Source organism: Colossoma macropomum, unplaced genomic scaffold, assembly GCF_904425465.1.
Source record: "Colossoma macropomum unplaced genomic scaffold, Colossoma_macropomum, whole genome shotgun sequence".
Classification (NCBI taxonomy): domain Eukaryota; kingdom Metazoa; phylum Chordata; class Actinopteri; order Characiformes; family Serrasalmidae; genus Colossoma; species Colossoma macropomum.
The window spans coordinates 26,047,246-26,067,476 of record NW_023494796.1 but is presented as its reverse complement, the minus strand read 5'-3'; positions in this window follow the sequence as shown (position 1 = coordinate 26,067,476).

The following is a 20,231-nucleotide window of genomic DNA, read 5'->3' as shown; positions in this document are numbered from 1 at the left end:
TCTGATTCAACTTCAATCCATTTCAATTCAACAAAAACATCAGTCCTGAGTGCTGTGTGCCCATGTAACTCTGGCTCTACAATTGCCTCAGACAAAAGAGCTTTGAAAGGTTTTATGCCTGAGTTGTACTGAATAAGGCCTTTTAACTGAAGCTCTGTGAATGTGCCTTAGTTTTATAATATTCAGTTTGCATTATCATCCTTTCTGCTTTTAACCAATTCTGTCTGTGTTGTAACTGTTGCCATAAGGCAGTAGGGAAATGAATGCTGTGTGATTTTGTGAATACAGACAGAGTTAAAAAGAGTTACCAGCACTACAGTACAGCCTTTCATGCTCTGCAGCTTAATTTGGATTTTCTCTTCTCATGTCCTGGGCTGTTGGGTTTTCTTCTAGACTGTTGATCGTTGACAGTCTTTGAAATATCAGACGAAAAAGACACTTTTCTGGCTTCAGTGAAGTCTTGGTCTTCATAGCTTTCTTGTTAGCGCTTCTTAGATTTCAAAAGGAACCTAATTTGTCATTTATTGATACACATTTGTCTCTTTGCATTTCAGTTTTTTTTCCCCCCTGAGACACCCTCAAGGAAACCAGGGTCAGAGTGTAAAGACTAAATGACACCAGAATATACACAGAATCAAATATACAGTTATTAATAGTAATAATAATAACAATAATCTTGTAAACAAAAACATTGACATTCAAAGGCAGAGAAAAGTAAAAACACATCTACAGACATGAATGCGGTAGATAAGAGCAGAATGAGTTGGACAGGACAATGTGTGTCACAACAGTGCTAACATGTTTGGGAAAAACTTTCCTTTGCATGTTAGCTACATTAGCCTGATAGCTCAAATGTAAAACTAAAGCAAACCTGAGACACCAAACATGTCTTAGCTGACTGATTACATTTGGGATAAGGTAAAAACTGTGTAACTTTGTATTTTAAGCAAACCATTCCTCGAGATTTTTTGCTCAAATGCCCACCAACAGTAGCTGGAAATCAGCTGTAAGTAAGCAAGCACGCAAAAATTATAGAAAAAGAAAAGAAAATCAGCATTACAGAAAAAGAAAAATCCGGGTCCAAGCAGTGGCAAGGAAAAACTCCCTAAGAGCAGGAGGAAGCAACTTTGAGAGGAACCAAGACTCACAAGGGGAACCCATCCTCCTCTGGTCGACACCGGAGAGCAAACATTGTTAATATAAAGTATTATAGAACAAACTGTAACAGTTTGGGGAGCAGAAATTCAGCACTCAAAGTTTAATCAAACCTTTCCTCTGGCATTTATTTCATCACTCAGATTCAGTAAAGTACCAAACTGCACCAAGTTCAAGACAACTCAAGACAACGACATTCTAGGCTAATGTAATGCAGACATCAAAAGGACACCAAGGTTCAGACCTTTTTCGCATATCTCCACTCATGAGATTTGCTGTTCACATAATGCAGTAGCCACTCAGGGAAACAGCCCTCACAAACCTATCCGATCAAATGGGAAAATCATATCTATTCAGCCACATTTTTTAAGATGATATTTGATTTATTTTCTGTCAGTGATGTCGCTGTGTTAAGAACAATCAAAATCATTACGCTTTAAGCCATGCTCTGACTTATTTTCTCAGCCCTCCAACTGCTGCTATCCGCAATAGCCTCAAGACTTTTATTTGTTGTCATCACTCATCATGTCCGTAACTAGCATGAAGACTTCTTCAGGGGCGTTTTATGGCAGGACTACCCAGTCAGCAGTGACTGTGACTCTAAAATGCAACTCCCATAACTCATTTTTTTATTTGGACCACGTAACGTGGCAAACTAAATCAGCATGCTTTAGCCTAGTTCCAGTAGCTGCTCAGTTTAGGCCACAGGCTCTGTATGGTATTTCCTATTCATAACAGACTACAAACAGCATGAGAAAGCTGACTGTTAAACAGCATATTGATGGCACAGTATTTGGCACATGTAATTAATTCAGAAATCAGCTGGTACATTTGGCTGTATTATGTCTTTTTAACTGTATAAGTATCTATTTTCCTGTTAACTAGGGTTTGGTAGAGAAAGACTTTCATAAAGTATTTTTAACGTATGGCTTGAGGACGGAGAATGAAGAAAGCAAAAAAGACCGCTGCAGAAACTGAGAGACAGAGAGGGTCATGAAATAAAATAAATGTAACTATCAACTGATTTAGTATAGGCTTCAACATATATTTTAGCTGAAAATAAATGGGTAAACATATAAATAAATGATTAATTAAATAAAAATAAACAGGGTAAATGGAGTTTACAGAACAGTAATATCAGTTTACGAAAGACAGGAGGAATGAGAAAGGAATAAATTAAAGAAAAAGGTGCATAATTATGGACAAACATAAAAGGAGTAATGATTGGTACTGAAGGAGAAACTCAAAGTTGGTGAAATACCAGAGAACTTGTAGAGAGGACAAGTAGCACTCTGTAATGTCTTGTGGGTTTCTCAAACACTAGAGGGCGCTCCCAAGCGAGTCCAAAATAAATGGGTTAATATGGACCATTTGTTCAAAATCATAATTTATAAATGCTTAAACATTTTTAATGTAAAAGAATACAATCATTTACTGCTGTTATATTTTTAAAGAGCTTTTGAACTTGAGTTATAGGAGTTTAAAACATCATTTAAAATGACGTCTGTGAGCGCAAACAGCCAACTAATCAGCACTCAGTAGCAGTAATGATACCTGCTGCCCAAAACCTGTTTGCTGTAGAACAAAAGAAACGTATAGGTAAGTTTTCTTTGCTTTTTTAGTGAAATACATCTTCCTACTTTCTAAAATGAAAGGAAAGCTCTGGGTGAGTGACTAGAAATTATTTTAACTTTTTGTTTTTAGCAGTTTTGCTCCATTCATTACTCCCATTCATTGAGGACTCGCTCGCAGGCACCCTCTGACGTATTGCAGTCATGTTTTTGATATAACAGGGGAAATAGGAAGTGGCCAAGCTCCTCATAAACTGACTCTGGTAATACACACATTTGGCTGTTAGTTTAGTCACTGTGTGATGTAGGTCACTTTTCTTCAAAATGGACCTCACTAAACTTTTAATCCTAGTTACGGCCCTGACGGATAACGCACGTAACAGAGATCTACCTTTGACTGTAAGAGATGGCACAAGGCAGAAAAGTGTTCAAATATTTACTAAAGCCCAGTTAGTTTATCCATTCAATCATTCTCAGACATATTTCAGAAGGCCACAGCTCACTTCTCAAAGTCAAATTGGCATCAGCACACAAAGCGTCAATGCAACTTCAGACTAAGTGTTTGTTTAGTTAAAAAAAGATCAGTGCCTAGGAAAAATGTAAACAGTCAGATTTAAACAAACCAATACACACAAACTGGACATTAGCAAAAGGAGAGAGGATACTAGACCACTTACTGTGTTCTAGTGTAACTATACAAAGATCACCAATCAACATTTACCCAAGTACATGGATTTTTTTCAATTTGCTATTATTGTTATTATTATCAATATTATTATTATTATCATCATTATTATAACTAGTAGTAGTAGTAGTAATAGAAGTTGTAGTAATAACAATAAAAACATTATTTTCAGATATTCTAAACTATTAATGTAATATTTGCTTTAAGAATAAATACAATAAGAAACTTAATATAAGATGCATTCGGTTTAATATCTGTACAGATTCAGCCAATATTCATTGCCATATCAACTTAGCAGTTAGGAATTTGTCTGTGTCTCACAATAAAAGCACATTATCATCAAAGAGACAATATATATAACATAAAACATTAATCTCATAAGAACTGCTACCTTGTAATCAAAATAAAAAGCAAATGCATTTGTATTATATCGACCATAAAATGTAGTATCATGAAAGAGTAGAGCTATTAAGCATCTGAATAGTCCTGCAATAAGTGCTACTCAGATACAGAGATGTTCTTGTTCCGATTGATCTGAGCCTTTTTCCTAAAGGGAGGGTTGTTAGAAGGGGGTTAGCGAGGTGCTCAGGATTCTGCAGAATTTTCAGACTTTTGTGCTGAATGCAAGTCTCATTTTTATAATTATTACTGTTATTATTATTAGATTTTAGTTCTGTGCAGAAGACCTCAAAAAGCACCTTTTGTGTGTGTGAGTGTGGGTGTAGAGGGGAAATGGAAGAGTAGCGACAGATAATCTCCCACAGCTCACTGCTCAAGGAGACACACAAATGCATCCGGCTCCATCCATGCAGAAGTGCTGTAATGGATCAATCAGAGCAGCACACATACACGTAGACACACACATAGACTTTTCATATATATTCCAATATGCATGGCAACCTTATTTTACACCAGACATGGTAACCGTGCCACCTGATGACCTGTAACATTTTTGTGGATTTATGCACCAAAAACAACATAATTCATTTTCCAAACTGTCTTTATCCCTTAGAATTGAACAAGCTGTTTTTGTTACTGTGGCTGATATATGTAAATGAGCTCTGTTCTGATTGGCTGCCCCGTATTGTTCCTCATTTAAAAAGTTGTCTGAGCTGCAATAACTTCAGTGTAAATAGGCTGGGCTTAACTTCTGTAAGGTGAACAGGAACATATGTAAATGTTGGTTTTTGAGACAACATAAAAAAAATACCATTCAAAACAGGCTGTTTTTGCAGCCTAGTTCCCATATATGGACTGAATGAACTGGGGACTGAATTATATGTTTTAAAACAATGTTTACATATTACATCAAATTCTTTTATTTCAAAACTGAATAAAATTTGTTTTTTCCATGATTACCTTTAATCAGTGTAGCCTTTCACTGCAGCTGCATGCATCACGCCAAGCGGTGAAGCTCAAATGAAGAACAAACAGGCACTTTGTGTCTGTTTTTGAAATTGCTACATGCTGCATGCCAGCAGTTTGTAACTAGAAATAGCATAAGATCCAGTATTCTTGCTATATTGTGCAATTTAGGTCCATACTTAAAACAGCAAACAGCTATATTTTGAGTTGTTGCAGCAGCATTGCATTAGTACAGACTTTGAGGAAGTTGGAGTGAGAACTACAGTGGCAGTAAATAAATTTGAATTATTATTAGGCTGAGAAATGATGGAAAGTTGTTACCGGGGAAGGTGTAATTAAGTAAACACGTTATCCTGATCATCTGGAAGGTGCTTCTCTAAGTGCAATGAGGTGTCAAATGACGCTGAGTTAGCGGCAGTTCAAAAAGATGTGGTGGCTGGTTTCACATGACTCAGAGGAAGCATTTGCTGGCCTTCACCCTCCTAACGCTGGTTGTATTGTGCAATTCACTTAGAATGTAATAAGCCTGGAATGTTACATGGTTAACTAGCCAAGTTTTCTTAAGTTATCTGTTGACAGGTCCTTTGATAAATTAGTCAGATTAAAGGGATGGTGGAAGAGCCGGGAGAGCTTGAAATTTAATTTTTGCTTTATGCCGTAAAATGTTCAAAAGCTAACTGGCATGCTACGTTATAGCTTTAGTTAAAACTTTAAAAAGTGAACTGCTAACCTAAGCATGATTTAATGTCACAAGGTACTGTATGGTAATTTGACATTTCCGTTTAGAGCAAAACATTTGTGTTCAAAATGAGATGATAACACTCTATAAACATCCAGGCTCCAGAGAGAGAAGTAAATTGCATATGTTCAACTAAAACTTGCAAATGTCCAGTTTCATCAAATTTCTTGCTTATGAAGGTCCTGATAAACAAACTAACATAACTGAATGCCGACAACAGTTATCTTTAAATGCATAACCATTAATAATTAGTTCAGGCAGCAATTATAATAACATGAGACAAATCAGAGATATTTTGATGAAATATATTTTGAACAATTTTGTAATCTAATGAGCCTTTTAAAATTGTATGGCCACTGACTATTGTTCGTAAAAAACTTTAAAATAATTTTGCATTTATTTTACCTTATGAAAAGATAAGTTCATTTTTAAAAAAAATGTTAAGGGCTATTCTTAATGAGCACTTCATGCTTTTGTGCTGTCAAGGATGGTCGAGCACTCTGGTGGACCTTTCATGTTGACCTTTGGGTTTATTTTATTTGTCCTCATAACTGAATTTTGTCAGTAGGTTAATTGGAAATTATTTGTTTTGCAGAGACACTTAACGTTTCCACTTTTGACCAGCACCACAGACTCTGAACAGATGAGACACATCACTTTTGAATGTGAAATGAAGAGAAAAACATAGACTTCGTGGTTCATTCATTTTTAAACAAGTTTCTTTGCTGACTTTTCTTCTTTTTAATAAGCCACGGTGACGCTTCTCAGACCAGACATAGTAAATAAAATAAAAAAAATCTACAAAAATGTGAAATTCTTTGTTTTCTAATCTGATTTCTCACCCTGCAGTCCCTGTTCTAATGAGTTGCCTTTAGCTAAGTCGTTTACATGAATGCATCAGATTGGATAAACTGTAACAAAAGTACTGTGATGTTATATTTTTGTCAAATCATCTACTTTTAGCCCACCATTGCCTTAACATGTACTGGTTTCAATAGCACGATCTAAGTGCAACTCAATTAGCCAGCACTACAGAGGAGTCATATAACCACATGCATATTTCAGGCGTCAGAATAGTGGAGAGTATGGATTTATAAGTGTAGGAGAGCAGTGTGTGTGTGTGAGAAGAGGCAGGAAGTGAGCAGGACTCCCTGAGGAAAGACACCATCTCACAGTGAACCAGCAGCTTCTACCTCCTGGGCTGGAACTAATTGGTGCGAGATTAAGTTTCTAAGGGATATAATAACCCGGGGCACACCTCTTGGACCTGGAGCACTGAGAGGGAGAGAGAGAGAGAGAGAGAGAGAGAGAGAGAGAGAGTGAGTGAGAGTGAGAGAGAGTGAGAGAGGGAGTGAGAGAGGGAGAGAGAAGCAGACGGCTCTCCTGGTTTCCAGACAGAACTTTGCCTTCTCACAATAAAACTATAAAAAGAGCAGACTAGAAGAAGCCTACAGTGAACCTGACTCCTTAAAATGTGTGAAAATGTGCAAAATGAAGCTACGCTAACACACTCGCACCTGAGCTATACAGTCCTACACAAAAGTTTGGGAGCCCAAGTAAAATTACGTTTTGTTGATTTTCTAAGTGAAAATAAGTTAAGACATACTCTACAGAGAACACACCTCTGCACATTTAACATATATGAAACGGTATATATAAAATGTGCTCTGCGCTAAAATAATGGCATATTTTATATTTTATTTTTCCAACTGCGTACAAATTAAAAAAAAAAAGTCATTTTCAAGTCTGTTCTCTGTAAAGGATGTGTTAACTTCTTCTCACTTAGAAAATCAACAAACATGTATGTTGCCCAGAGCTGTTCAAACTTTTGCATACAACTGTATGTCACAAAGCAAGATTACTTCAGGACAATGTGACCCATACTGAGATTGCAATTCAAATGTGACTATTTTCAATAAATGAAGCTCCAGGTTTTATTTTTTCCTCAAGTAGACTAGCACATCTATTTTTTCTGGCTTGGGGCATCAATGTTGAATATAGACTGCAACAAGCTCTGCGTTGTTAGGTTACACCTCCCCACTTAAAACTTGAATAATGTAATGTGATATAATTAAAACTGCAGCTTCTGTGATTTAAAAATGACAACCATGAACAAATTCACACATCTCAATGCATTTATGCTACAGCAGTTCTTCCCTTCATTTAGTACTGGGTAGAACCCTTCTGGCTCTCAGAACAGCATGAATTCTCTGAGGCATAGATTCAACAAGGTCCTGGAAGCATTCCTTAGAAATGTCTGGCCCATGTTGACATGATTGCATCATATAATAGCTGCATATTTGTCAGCTACACATTCATCTCGTCAATTTCCAACTCTACCATATCCCAAAGGCAGTCCTACAGGATTCAGTCACTAAATTTGGTAACATGAGAGGCCACTGAATACACTGAACTTCACAGAACCAGTCTGAGATTACCTGTGCTTTGTGACAAGGGGCATATATCACTGGAAGTACTATTAGAAGATGGGTAAATTGTGGCCATGAATGGATGCACATGGTCAGCAACAATACTTAGATAAGCTGAGGCATTCAAATGATGCTTGATGGGTATTACAGGGCACAATATGTACCAAGGAAACATTCCCCAAAGCATTACACCACCACCAGCTTGAACTGTTGACTCAGTGCAGGTTGGGTCCATGAATGTATACTGTTTATGCCAAATTCCAAACCTGCCATCTGCACGCCACAGCAGAAACATTCAACAGACCAGGTGACATTTTTCCAGTTCGGGTGAAGGTGGGCCCACTGTTGCCTCAGATTCCTGGCTGACAGATTCTTGCTGTTGTAGCCCATCCACCTCAAGGTTTGATGTGTTGTGCATTCTAAGCTGCTTTTCTGAGATCTGTTTTTCTGAGTGGTTGATTAGATAACTGCACGACTGAGCAGGTGCTCCCAATAAAGTGGCCCATGACTGTTTATCAGTTTAAAAGCACAGTAACAACAGCCAGTTTCATTCAAAGGGATAAAGAGAGGTTGGGAAATTGTTGCATTAAGGCTCAGTCACACCTGCATTTGCCATTACATTTATGCAAGCAAAATTACATTCACAAAACATTTCTTCCCCACTGACTATAAATAAACACATGAAAGAGACAGACGACTGTATTACTGTGTTTATTTTTGTGGTTTTATTGTTTGTTTTAGATGAGTTAGCCAGCTTCCGAACTAACTGCAGCTGCACAAAAGTCACAGTCCTTCCTCCAACCATGCCAATTATCTACACTTTTTTGCTATAGATCAGTGTGCAGCACTGTGCTGTGGTGAATTTTGAGTTATTACTTTTGTGTTTTTACTCTTCATGGTAGGCGAGATAGCCAGCTTGCTAATGACTATGTTAATTCCTTGGCTAACTGGAGCTGCACACAGGTCACTCCACTGCCACCCAACATGACAGATTTCTCAAACTGAAAAAGTCTAGTGTCACTGCAGCTGAAAAATGAATTACACGTTATAAGTGGATTATTATATACAAGAAAAATGCAGAATATGGGCTCTTTAAATGACTTTGAATCAACTGTATGCTACAATATTCTAATACAATAAAACACAATATTTAATACAATAATAGAATACCACCTGTTATGTACATTGAGGCAAATGAAGTATTAGAATTACTGAATGAGAAATGTTGACAGAAAGTGTGAGTGATGTTCCAGACGTGCAAACGTGCTGTGTGTACAGTGTGAGATCGGAGGAGGAATAGAGATGTTGGAGAGGAAGGCATTTCTCCCAAAACATCAATTCAGCCTGTCAACATGCAGCCGTGATTCTAACAAACTCTCTTTCTCCCTCTCTCTCTCTCTCTCTCTCTCTCTCTCTCACTCATCCACACACACACACTCAGACATGGCCTTGGCCCTCAGACAGATTCACACAATAATGACACTGGAGAGAGAGAGAAAGAAAGAAAGAGAGGAGAGGGATGTTAAAGGTTTTAAATAAAAAAAAAAATCTAAAAATCTAACATCAAATAAAAATGTATTAGTCTACAATGACATACAACACTTTAATAATGTATATAGTTGTATGAAAAAAATTGGGTGCCGCTGGTCAAATGATATGTTTTGTTAATTTTCTAAGCGAAAATAATAATCCTAACCATAAACATCCACTATAGAGAACACATTACACATATCTGCTGAACATAACATATGGGGGGTGGGGGTGCAAAAGTTATGGCACATTTTATGTTTTATTTTTCCAATATGTTAAACAACCAATAAGTATAAACTATGCAGTAAAATTGCAGAAACATGCCATATTTAACTGTGTTCTCCTTACAACACATACAATTTGACCAGGAATGTTCAGACTTTGGAAACCACTGTGTGTGCTCCTTAACATCTGTCATTCAAAGCAATTCACTGCAACTCAGTTCATTTCAACATTTATGCTTATATGCTTATATTACACAGTGTTGCGAATGCAACTGATAAAGTTGTCTTCAGCAAAGCTAACAATGTCTACAGTAAAAATCCAACTACACAAGGTACTTATCTGATACCAGACAAATGCTGGATGAGATATCAGATGGAAAAGAACAAGAATTAATGTGATTCAATCCTGTAACAAATCTATCCTGAAATTGCACTCACTCTGTGTGATATGATGCTGTTAGCTGTGTATGTCTTCCTGACGGGTAGTAGAGTGTTTGAGTTTAGTTTCAGTACGATAGCCTACTTTTAGATGATCATCTTAAGTGAAGCGCTTTAACTAAAAATAGCTCATTTTAAAGCTTATCGAATCAGAAAAGAAAAAAGTAGTATCACGCCATCTCCAGTGCTGACACTAAAAAGGTAAGATACCATGTGAAAGAAACAGCAGTAACTTCTTTCATCATCAGCATTATCATCCATGTATGTATATGTATTCAAGATACTCTAAGATTTCTAAGTATATCTAAGGATCTCTCTAGAAATCTCTTTCTGTGTTCTATAAATATCAATACATACAGAACACGTCTGAAGCTTGTGGATTTTCCCGCGGTTCCACAGGGGAATCACTGTGACATGCCATAAGATTGAAGTTGTATTAAAGGTCAGCAGAGTGTTGAGAGCTTCTTTATTACTGAGCGGGCTAACGGCCCACAATTGAGGTCAAAAACAGGGTTAGGGTTTATGATGCCATATCATTTTCTGCAAGAGAAAGTACTTATTGTTGGGGATGAGGCACTACATTGAATTATTACAGTTTTGGTGTTTTAAAAAATGTTCCATAAAAGTAAAAATAAGAATGCATTACTGATTTTATGTTTTACCTGTAAGAAAATATTACACAAATTCAGGTATTTTGTAATTATTATTTCCGTCAACACCACCATTCTCCACTAAAACACCAATAATTCCATCAAACACCAATTTTTTCTCCAACAAATGCAAACAATCTCCATCAAACATCACCATTCTCCACCAAACACTAACCTCGTTCCTAAGTTCCTGCAATGCCATCATTCACGATTAGTAGTCATTCTCCACTGCATTCTCCAGCAAACTTTGTTCTGCACCAAACACCAACATTCTCCACCAAATGGCACTGTTCCCCACCAACACTTCCCATTAAAAACCAGCATTTTCCATCGAATACCATTATTTTCTACTGCAGCGTTTTCCATTAATTACCTAGACGGTGGCGGCCCGCCTTAGTATAATTTGTCCCACAACCGTTTCATCATGAACCGAAAATATCTTCATATTTTCTCATAATAACATAAACGATGTTGTGTTTTGCCCTGTTGCTTCGGAAAAGCCTCTCTTTATGGCATCCCTTTTAGAAGTCAGCACAAGCGGGTTCACCCGCAAGTCCCGCCTGATTTGCTAAATCATTTGCAGGCGGGTATCATTTTGAGGCACCATGGCCATTGTGGGCTCATGCGAGCAGGTATTATGGCTGGCTGAGTGGATCGGGCCAGGACAATTATTGGCTGCTTGTAGAAGCGAACAGGTAAGCAACAAATGAGGTGCAAGTATGCTGCAGATAAACATGTTAGTAATCACAAGCAGCAAAACACATGAAGAACATCCAGTAAATAACTTACACATAAAATCTAACCAATCTTTTCCATGACAATGCTTTTGGCTATTTAACCCGTGTCATGACATACCTCAACCTCTGTTTTAGCTTGGGATTAATTTCAGCTGACCTGGAGATGCTTGAGATTTGTTTTCTGATGTAGGGTTTTTCTAGGACTGTTCTCAAGAACAAATTTAACAAAAAATTAGGAAGACATTGCTGTGTGAGGCCCAATATCAGTAGCAAAGCCAAGCTGCTATTGTTTTTTTGTTTTGTTTTTTTTTTTTTTTGCTTGGCTGTGCTGCACACTTGTCTGTTGACAGTGATTTCACGTAATGCTCATTGTTTGGTGCCATGTGAAAGTTCTCATGGCTTTGATTAGCATAAAAATACACAAAATATTTATGTTTATTTTGGAGGAGTGATGAGTCTGGAGGCTGCTCTGACATGTTATGAAGTTTGCGTGGACATGTCCTACATCAACAGAGGTGGGAGGTGACGAGGACAAAAAGTACAGCCCAAGCAGGTGGGCATGGCATGTGGTTGAAGCGGGCACGTGCGGGCACAAATGGTGCTAGGTTTTGTGGTCGGGAGTGGGCAAGAATTGCACTAGATTTTGCAGATGCAGGCAGATGTGATTAGTGACTTAATTGGGCAGGTGCAGACATTAATAATCCGGCCCATGCAGACCTCTAGTCCCTTTTAGTCCGAAATAACGCCTATGCCTTCACTCCTTCACGTGCATTCCCTTATCTATTTTCAATGAAGACACGCAGATGACGTGGTTAGGTACGTGTGTCCAATGGTACTCATCACGTGTACACTACATAAACATGTACATGACTCAAACTGTGCCATCACAAAGGCAAGATGAGGTAAGTTACTGGCAGAATTTGAAACTGAAGGTCTGTGAACCTTTCAAAATAAGAGTCTCTGAACTATATCTGCGTATACACTTCTAGATTCTGAAAACGCCCTAAAAGGATGGACTTGACTGTCTTGTCACCTGGCTACATTTGAGACATGAGGCATTTTGAAGACACAACACTGTTTAATTTGAGGTAACATTAACTTTACAGCATCCTCTGTACTAATCCACTAACTCAAACACAGTCTTATCGCTATTAATGTAAGCTAGCAAACGGATAACGGATCATTGATAATCTAACTAATTAATCTAACTTTAGCTTAATTAGGGAACATCAGTGTGTCCAACTCATGTCTCCTTGCTTTAAAACAGTGTGCTGTTGAATTTGTGGGGTTTTAGCTTGTTTCAAAAAAATAAGCTTGTTTTAGTCTGAAATGTTGACGATGAAGTCGAAATATCACAGTAGCGAATTTTCATCCTTCAAAAAATGATTTCATGCTCTAGCCAGAGCTGCTGTGATATTTTAGCGAGTTCTGTGATCTGATTCTTTAAGGTCTTTGCATACAAGATTATGTCATGCACTCTGACAACATAACTATTTTCAGCCACTGAGGAGGAATTTTAGGCTACTTATGTGTTATAATTTTAACGAATATAATCATTTTGCTGTGTCATCACCATTCATACCCATACAGCCAGTGTGTTTATGATTACAACACTAAAACACAAAATTATTTAGATCATAAAGTTCTACAAAGATCGAACCTCAATAATTTTGCTCTCAAAGTGCTCCATATATAACATGTATATGCCCCCGGACCCTCCAGAGGATCAGAGTGAGGTCTTACAAAACCCTGTGGGAAACTGCACTGACACCATCATTCCCATCAAACACTATCATTATCCACCAAACACTATCATTCTCCAACAAACACCCATCATCAACACCATCACTGTCCACATTTCCAGAGACTCCCCACAATCACACACAGGTACAACACACCTTAGACATAAGGACACACAACAAACATTAGGGTTTTTTGGAGAATTCTGGCTTCTATCCCAGTCCGACATCAATTCAGAAATGCAGATCAGTGTCTATGAAGCAGTAACACTGCACCAGGAGTAAGATCCTTGCTTTCATATTCCTTTGCTCTAAAGGGACATCTCAGCATCAGTCTTCCAGACAAAGTCTTCATGGCAGAATTCAGATCTCTTCTAATTCCTTCTGCTGGCTAAGCAGAAGCTTGTGCTGTATTACTCCTTCCCTAAGTGCTAAATTCTCAGCTAAATGAAGATGTCTGAGCGCAAGGCATTAGAGGAAGAGCCGTGTTAATCACTCAAACAGGTTCATGAACTCACTGTGAGCAATGAACGTCGTTCCTGCCTCTTAATTTTCAACCGACGTTCAATTTAGCAAAGCAATTGGATACTTTAATCAGGAAAAAATTCTTTACATCCAAAATGGGCCTATTGAAGAAGATACTTTAAAGCACACTTTTAATTATTATTATATATATATATTTTTATTGTAAGCAATTACAAAGTGTCCATTAACTGCAAAGCTGAAGTATATCTGTGCATTTTCAGAATTGTGTGTATATATATATATATATATATATATATATATATATATATATATGAATAAACCCAATATACAGCCCTTTTCAAAGAGAGTCTACTGCACATTCTCCATCAATTTGAAGAAGAACTATTTGATGATGTAAAGAACCCTGTAATCGTGCAAAGGTTTCTTTTAGTATTCAAGGTTCTTTATAGAGCCATAAATTTTAAGAGTGTACTATATTTTTGCTGTCAGAACAAAACTATGTTTCTCCATTTCTGCTGTTTCTCTTTTTTTGACATGATTTGAACATTTCAACTGCACCTAATATAGTATGAAAAATTCATGATGATTGGGCCAATAGAAATGGTCTATACTTATTTGTTAAAAAATATCTTTACATAATCATCCACTGAAAGTGTTTTTTTTCTGTAGAGGTTTCATTATGACAGCGACAATATGCTATTACAGTTTTATTTTTTAGCTTGCATTAACTACAGGCTTTGTATTTCATTTTACTATTTTAGGTTATGAATGTATATGTCTGTGTGTCTGCCCTGTGATGGACTGGTGACCTGTCCAGGGTATATCCTGCCTTCCACCCAATAACTGCTGGGATAGGTTCCAGCTCCCCCTGCGACCCAGAAGGATAAGTGGCTTAGAACATGTGTGTGTGTGTGTTTTAGGTTATGTAAGGTTATGACTAAGGCCGATATTATGGAGAATTTGATGTGTAAGTACTGTTCACTCCTCAGTCCATGCAGTCCATATATGGAAACTCACCTGCAAAAGTCTGTTACGAATTTACTGTTTCTGTGATGTCATACACTTACCTATTCAGCCTGTAGCAGTTTAGCCCCACACTGTCACGGTGAGTGAAGTTACAAAGAGTGTTTCAGTCCACACTGCTTTCTGAACGAGGCACAGTAATGATGCAGATCATCAGCGCTATTGTATTTACACAAATCAGTCTCGTTTAATTTGAATAAGGGACAAAGGGAGGCGTAAAAATGGTCATGTAAAATTGAACTCTTAAGATGACTGTTGTATGTTTGAGGGTACATTTACATTGTTTGTACCTTGATGAACATAAATGTACCTGTACAGTCCCTTTTTTTCTTGGGACCCTGAACAGCATTGTCCTTCAAATTACCCTACCTTTTTTATTTATTTTTACTTATTTCTACCTACAAAAATACAAAACCCTTTGGCTGGTATCTGTACTATACTGTACTGACATGCAGATAAGAAACACATAGCAGCACAGAAACAGCACAGCTAGTCCTAAAGCAGCTTTGGCTGTGTCCTATCACTTTGTCAAAACTTACAAAATCTGAAACACATTTTTTGACAAAACTTATAAATTCTGTATCACATATTGTGCCCCACTGTCCAGGGATTGGTAGAGCCACATCTGGTATGTGTCCTAATGACCTAGCAGCAACACTTTGGCAACATGTGGGCTTTTTTTTTCCCTAGGAATGTTTCATAAGTGAAGCTTGTCCATAGCATTATCAATGACAAGTGTCCTCATTTGGAATAGATGAGGCAGGCAGAGGTTGCTGGTCTCTCTCTAATTGAAAGAGTGTCGAGGTGCTGGACATGGGGAAAACATCCTCATGTGGCTATGTACAAATGGATAGTTAAGCAGGGTACAGCCAAATGTTTTTAGTCGATTTCCGTCACCTCGTTTGTCAGGAGGAACATTTGTCAACAGGCGTATTGATTTAGCAATATGGCGGAGATTGGCTGGGAGTTAGGGGACTGTAAATCAGGTTACAAATCAAGAGAGCTGGGACACGGAGGAGTCTGTGCTGCTCTGAAAGCGTTCACCCAGACGAAGGTTAAACGCCAACACATAATCTGGGGGGACTTTGGGAATTTCATGGCCCTCGAAGTTAATTTAAAAAGCATTGGTAAACACAAAATAGGTAGCATTAAAAATAGAGATGTGCTACTGAAGAAAGGGGTGACTACAAATGGCAAAAATGTTATATTGATATATGATACATACATACGAAAATACATAATACGTAGTCGTCAGTTGTTAGCTATTATGTTGTAATGGACAAAATGTACCAACAACATTTAGTAGAACCAAATTTAACACCTTTATCTTTTTATTTTTGTTCAATATAATAAGAAACAGGAAGAAAAACCAAACAGTAAGTAAAAAATTAGTAAATGAGGATACACGTTTAGAATCTGCCAAGAATGGAAAAAGCAGATTATGGCACCAACTTAGCAATCAGCAACTAGCCGATTTGCAAAACTATTTTATGACATAAATAACATGAGCCAGGTAATTGCAATCGCAGTGCTGCTGCTACACCTGTACCAAATGTCACAGCATAATTACATAAAACTAAACAGCCAGTTTCCTCCTACTTTTGGTGTATCACTTTATTTGATTTATTCGTTAATTAGGCAACTGATTATTCATTTAAGAATTAAAAATGCCAGTCTGGCTCATATACAGAAAAAATATTATTTATATTTCCGCTCTGGCTAACAACAAGTACAGGAAACATGTTAGTTTGTTTTGTCTGTTCATTTAGCCCACATAGTGTGAGCTTCAGGTTAGAAATCAGAATCGGCTGGAAACTTTTATGACTGGTGCATCCAAAAAAAAAAAAAAATAGCACAGTGACCTGACAGACTAACATGCAACAAGCTCTATGTTACATTACTTGTTATTGTTAACAGGTTCTCCACAATTGGTCTAAATCAGGGGGTTCCCAACCTTTCGTAACTCATGGCCCACATAATAGATCAGAAAAGCATTTGCGGCCCACAAGAAGACTTAGGCCTAATCAGCCCAATCATTTCTAATACAAATATATATTTAAGGCAACCTACTGAATTTTACTTAACTGGATAATCACACAACTTAATAAACACCAAAAAAAGTCCAAAAATGGTTTCTTTGTAGCCATTTGTCCATGATGAATGAATTCCAAAAGACCAATAACAAATGTTTGATATTCACTGAAAATATGAACGTCAAGCTAGCTATGCTGCCCAAGCATTTTGTCAGACTAATCACTGAGCTCAACCTTAACATTTAGGCATTTTTGATGTTTTATTTTTGCACATAATTATTACAGCATTAATAGGTGTCATATTTAAAATGATTGGTTTGGTTAGATGTTCATATATTGTAATGAATTTGCGCTTAAAAAAAATAACAAAAATTAAGCAGTATCACCACAGCCCACAGGCTGAAACCCACTGGTCTAAATCTTTATTTGCAATGCAAATGGCATTCACACAATCATATAGTACCGATGATCACTACAATGCACTCAGGAAAGCATATCGTCAGGTAACTGTGTCTTGAAAGTCGCTGATGTGGTAATGACCCTGTTCTAAACCTTCCATTCAGACATTTTTCTTCTTTTTTTTTTTTTTATCCAATTTTCTCCCAAATGTAGTCGTTTCCAGTTCCGCTAGTGAGGACTCCCCCAATCACACAATATTAACAACGCTAGGAGGGTGAAGGCTAACACAGGCTTCCTCCGAGACCTGTGAAACATCACTGCACCTTTTCGAACTGCCGCTCACGCAACGTCATTGGACAGCTGAACGCGCTCGGAGGAAAGCGCCAACCGCCAGATCTGTTACGTCAGCTAACAGACGCCTGCGCTGACTAGCATCGCGCTGAGTGATGGAGGAGAAGTGGGGGGCCATCCTGCCCACCCAGAGAGCGAGGCCAATTGTGCTCTCTTGGACTCCCGGCCACGGATGGCTGTAGCATCACCAGGGATCGAACTCGCGATCTCCTGACGATAGGGCCAACGCTTAGACGGTTGCACCACTTGGGAGCCCGACATTTTTCTTCTAAATGAATTCTAACTGAATCCTCTAAATTATGAGGTCACTGAGGTGTCGAAATATGAATATTGCTATAATACAAGTTAACACTAAATTGAGATAACAAGACTGGCAACCTCACCAAAACACCCCACACAAACCAGCAAGCTTTGTCAAATGTAGTAGTAATGTTGCTTCGGCACTAGAAGGCTACAGTTTGTGTATCTGGTGTTGTTACGTAATAGTGCTGAAGTTTAATCTCAGACTTACTTTAAACCTGTGCCATTTCAATGTAAAGGGTTGTGGCATGTATGTAGCGTGGGAGATGGAACGTACGGAGGACAAACGTATCAGCTTTGGAACATTTTTGTTCACCACGAGGTGCAATAGGTGCAATTTTCAATCCCATGTCCCATAGTTATGCCATAGTGATAGACCCAGAGTTCCTAAAAGCGGAATGATGTCAAGTACAGAATGACACACAACTTTTTAGGTCTGTTATGATGCCCACCTCTAGTTCAAGTCTGAACGTATTTTGTTGCTGGTGCTGGTGGGTCTTTATTAGGCTACTTACAAGAATAACTGAGCCAAACAAAAGAGTGAAAATACTGGTCAATGAGCTTTCAGTTTTCAAAATAATTTTAAAAAGTTGACACAAGTTGAGAAACTTTTTTGTCTATGACTGTGTGTGAGTGTATGTGTGTGGGTTCGCTGGTGTGTGTGTCTGTGTGTGTGTGTGTGTATGTGTGTGTCTGCACTGAAGGCGAAAGCCCAATTATATTTGGTGTAAGACAGACAGAAATCGCCTGAAAGCTGAAAAGCACACCTACACTCCATCTGAGAAGACTTTGAGCAGCACGATCAGATTCCCCTGCCATACACATACGCACACACACTTCACAGAAGCCCCTTTTAGCACACAGACATCATAGGAGACCCTCATAACACACACACGGATCATACGAGCACCTTGAAAAAGGTATTTCACTTCTGTTCCTCACACTAGCCGCGTGAGGGGACACTTCACCCGCCTTTCTATCACACTTCCACATCTCTGTCAGAGACCACCATGGAGTGGCTCTTGCGCAACACTTACATACCGCACAGTCCCAGGAAACGACTGGGTGCTAGTATTTTGACCTCTAGGACTGCTTAAAAGAATAGTTCAGCAACAAATCAAATTTACACAGTTTTTCCCCCTTTAGTCCAAATGTAGTAGATAAGCCAAGAACACGTTTCTTCAGTTTTGAATGGAACTACAGGTAACATAGCTAATAAGTAAACAAAACCTTGAAAGAATTAATAAAACCAGGCTTGAGACATCCGAAGATAGTATCAGGAATTGCTGACAGGTTGCATCTATCGTAATGCCAATAAAGTTGGACGATTTAAATGTCAGAAAACGTGTCGTTTGCAGATCTATCATGCACAAAAACACTGTGTTTTCTTTTAAAGTGTAGTCCAGGTCATCAGTTTTGATATGCTGTCTAGCTAAAGAGTATTCTATTTGTTTACTGTAGTTGTGCTCGCTAAACAGGTAAATCCTTGGATCATGCAATGTCTTTCCTGGCAAAACATGAACAATGACTGACATAGTGGTTCTATCAGTGTTGTTAAAAACTAAAAGAATGTGTTATATATCCCTGCCTAATAACAACATTAGAAGACAATAACAGTAGCCTGCAAGAAGGCTTAACATAATAAGGTTTGTCCCTTTTACTCTTTTAACAAAAAGCAATTTAAAGGCTGTAAAAGTGCAGTTTTACCAAACCAAGTTAGAACAAAGTTAGCTTAGCAAGTTAGCAAATTTCTAATAATAATATATATAATAATATATAATATATAATAATATATAATTTTATATATATATTATATATAATAATATATAATATATAATATATATATAATATAAAATTTCTAATAATAAACGGGCCATACTGAGTAACTGGAGAAAGATCACTCTTACTTGCCTGCCGCCATGTATTTTTTTTGATACAGTGTCAGACACCACATAAGCAAGTATGTTTGAGATTATTTAACTCGACACAATTTGAGGCAAATTTAGTGACAATTTAGGCATGCTAACTGGTGCTTCTATTACTAAATAAGAAAACCTAAGACCCAAGCATATCTTGGCTGATCAACTACATCTACTACTCATTTAAACATCTCCATTAATCTAACTAAAGACAGTCATAGCACTATTCTCTGCAATGGCCGTTTGCCCCACAAAATTTGTGACAAAACACCTGAGGCTGCCACTTCGGCTCCAGAGCTTGGCATTAGTATGCCAGTTTAAAGCCCTCTGCAATTTAAGCCACCAGTTCCATGTGACTGAACAAAATGAAAGCCCTGTTGGCACCATGTTGGCCCAGATAACGAGTAAAAGGACTGTTCACAGTCTAACAACCACTGAGAAAAAATGCTAGAAAATTA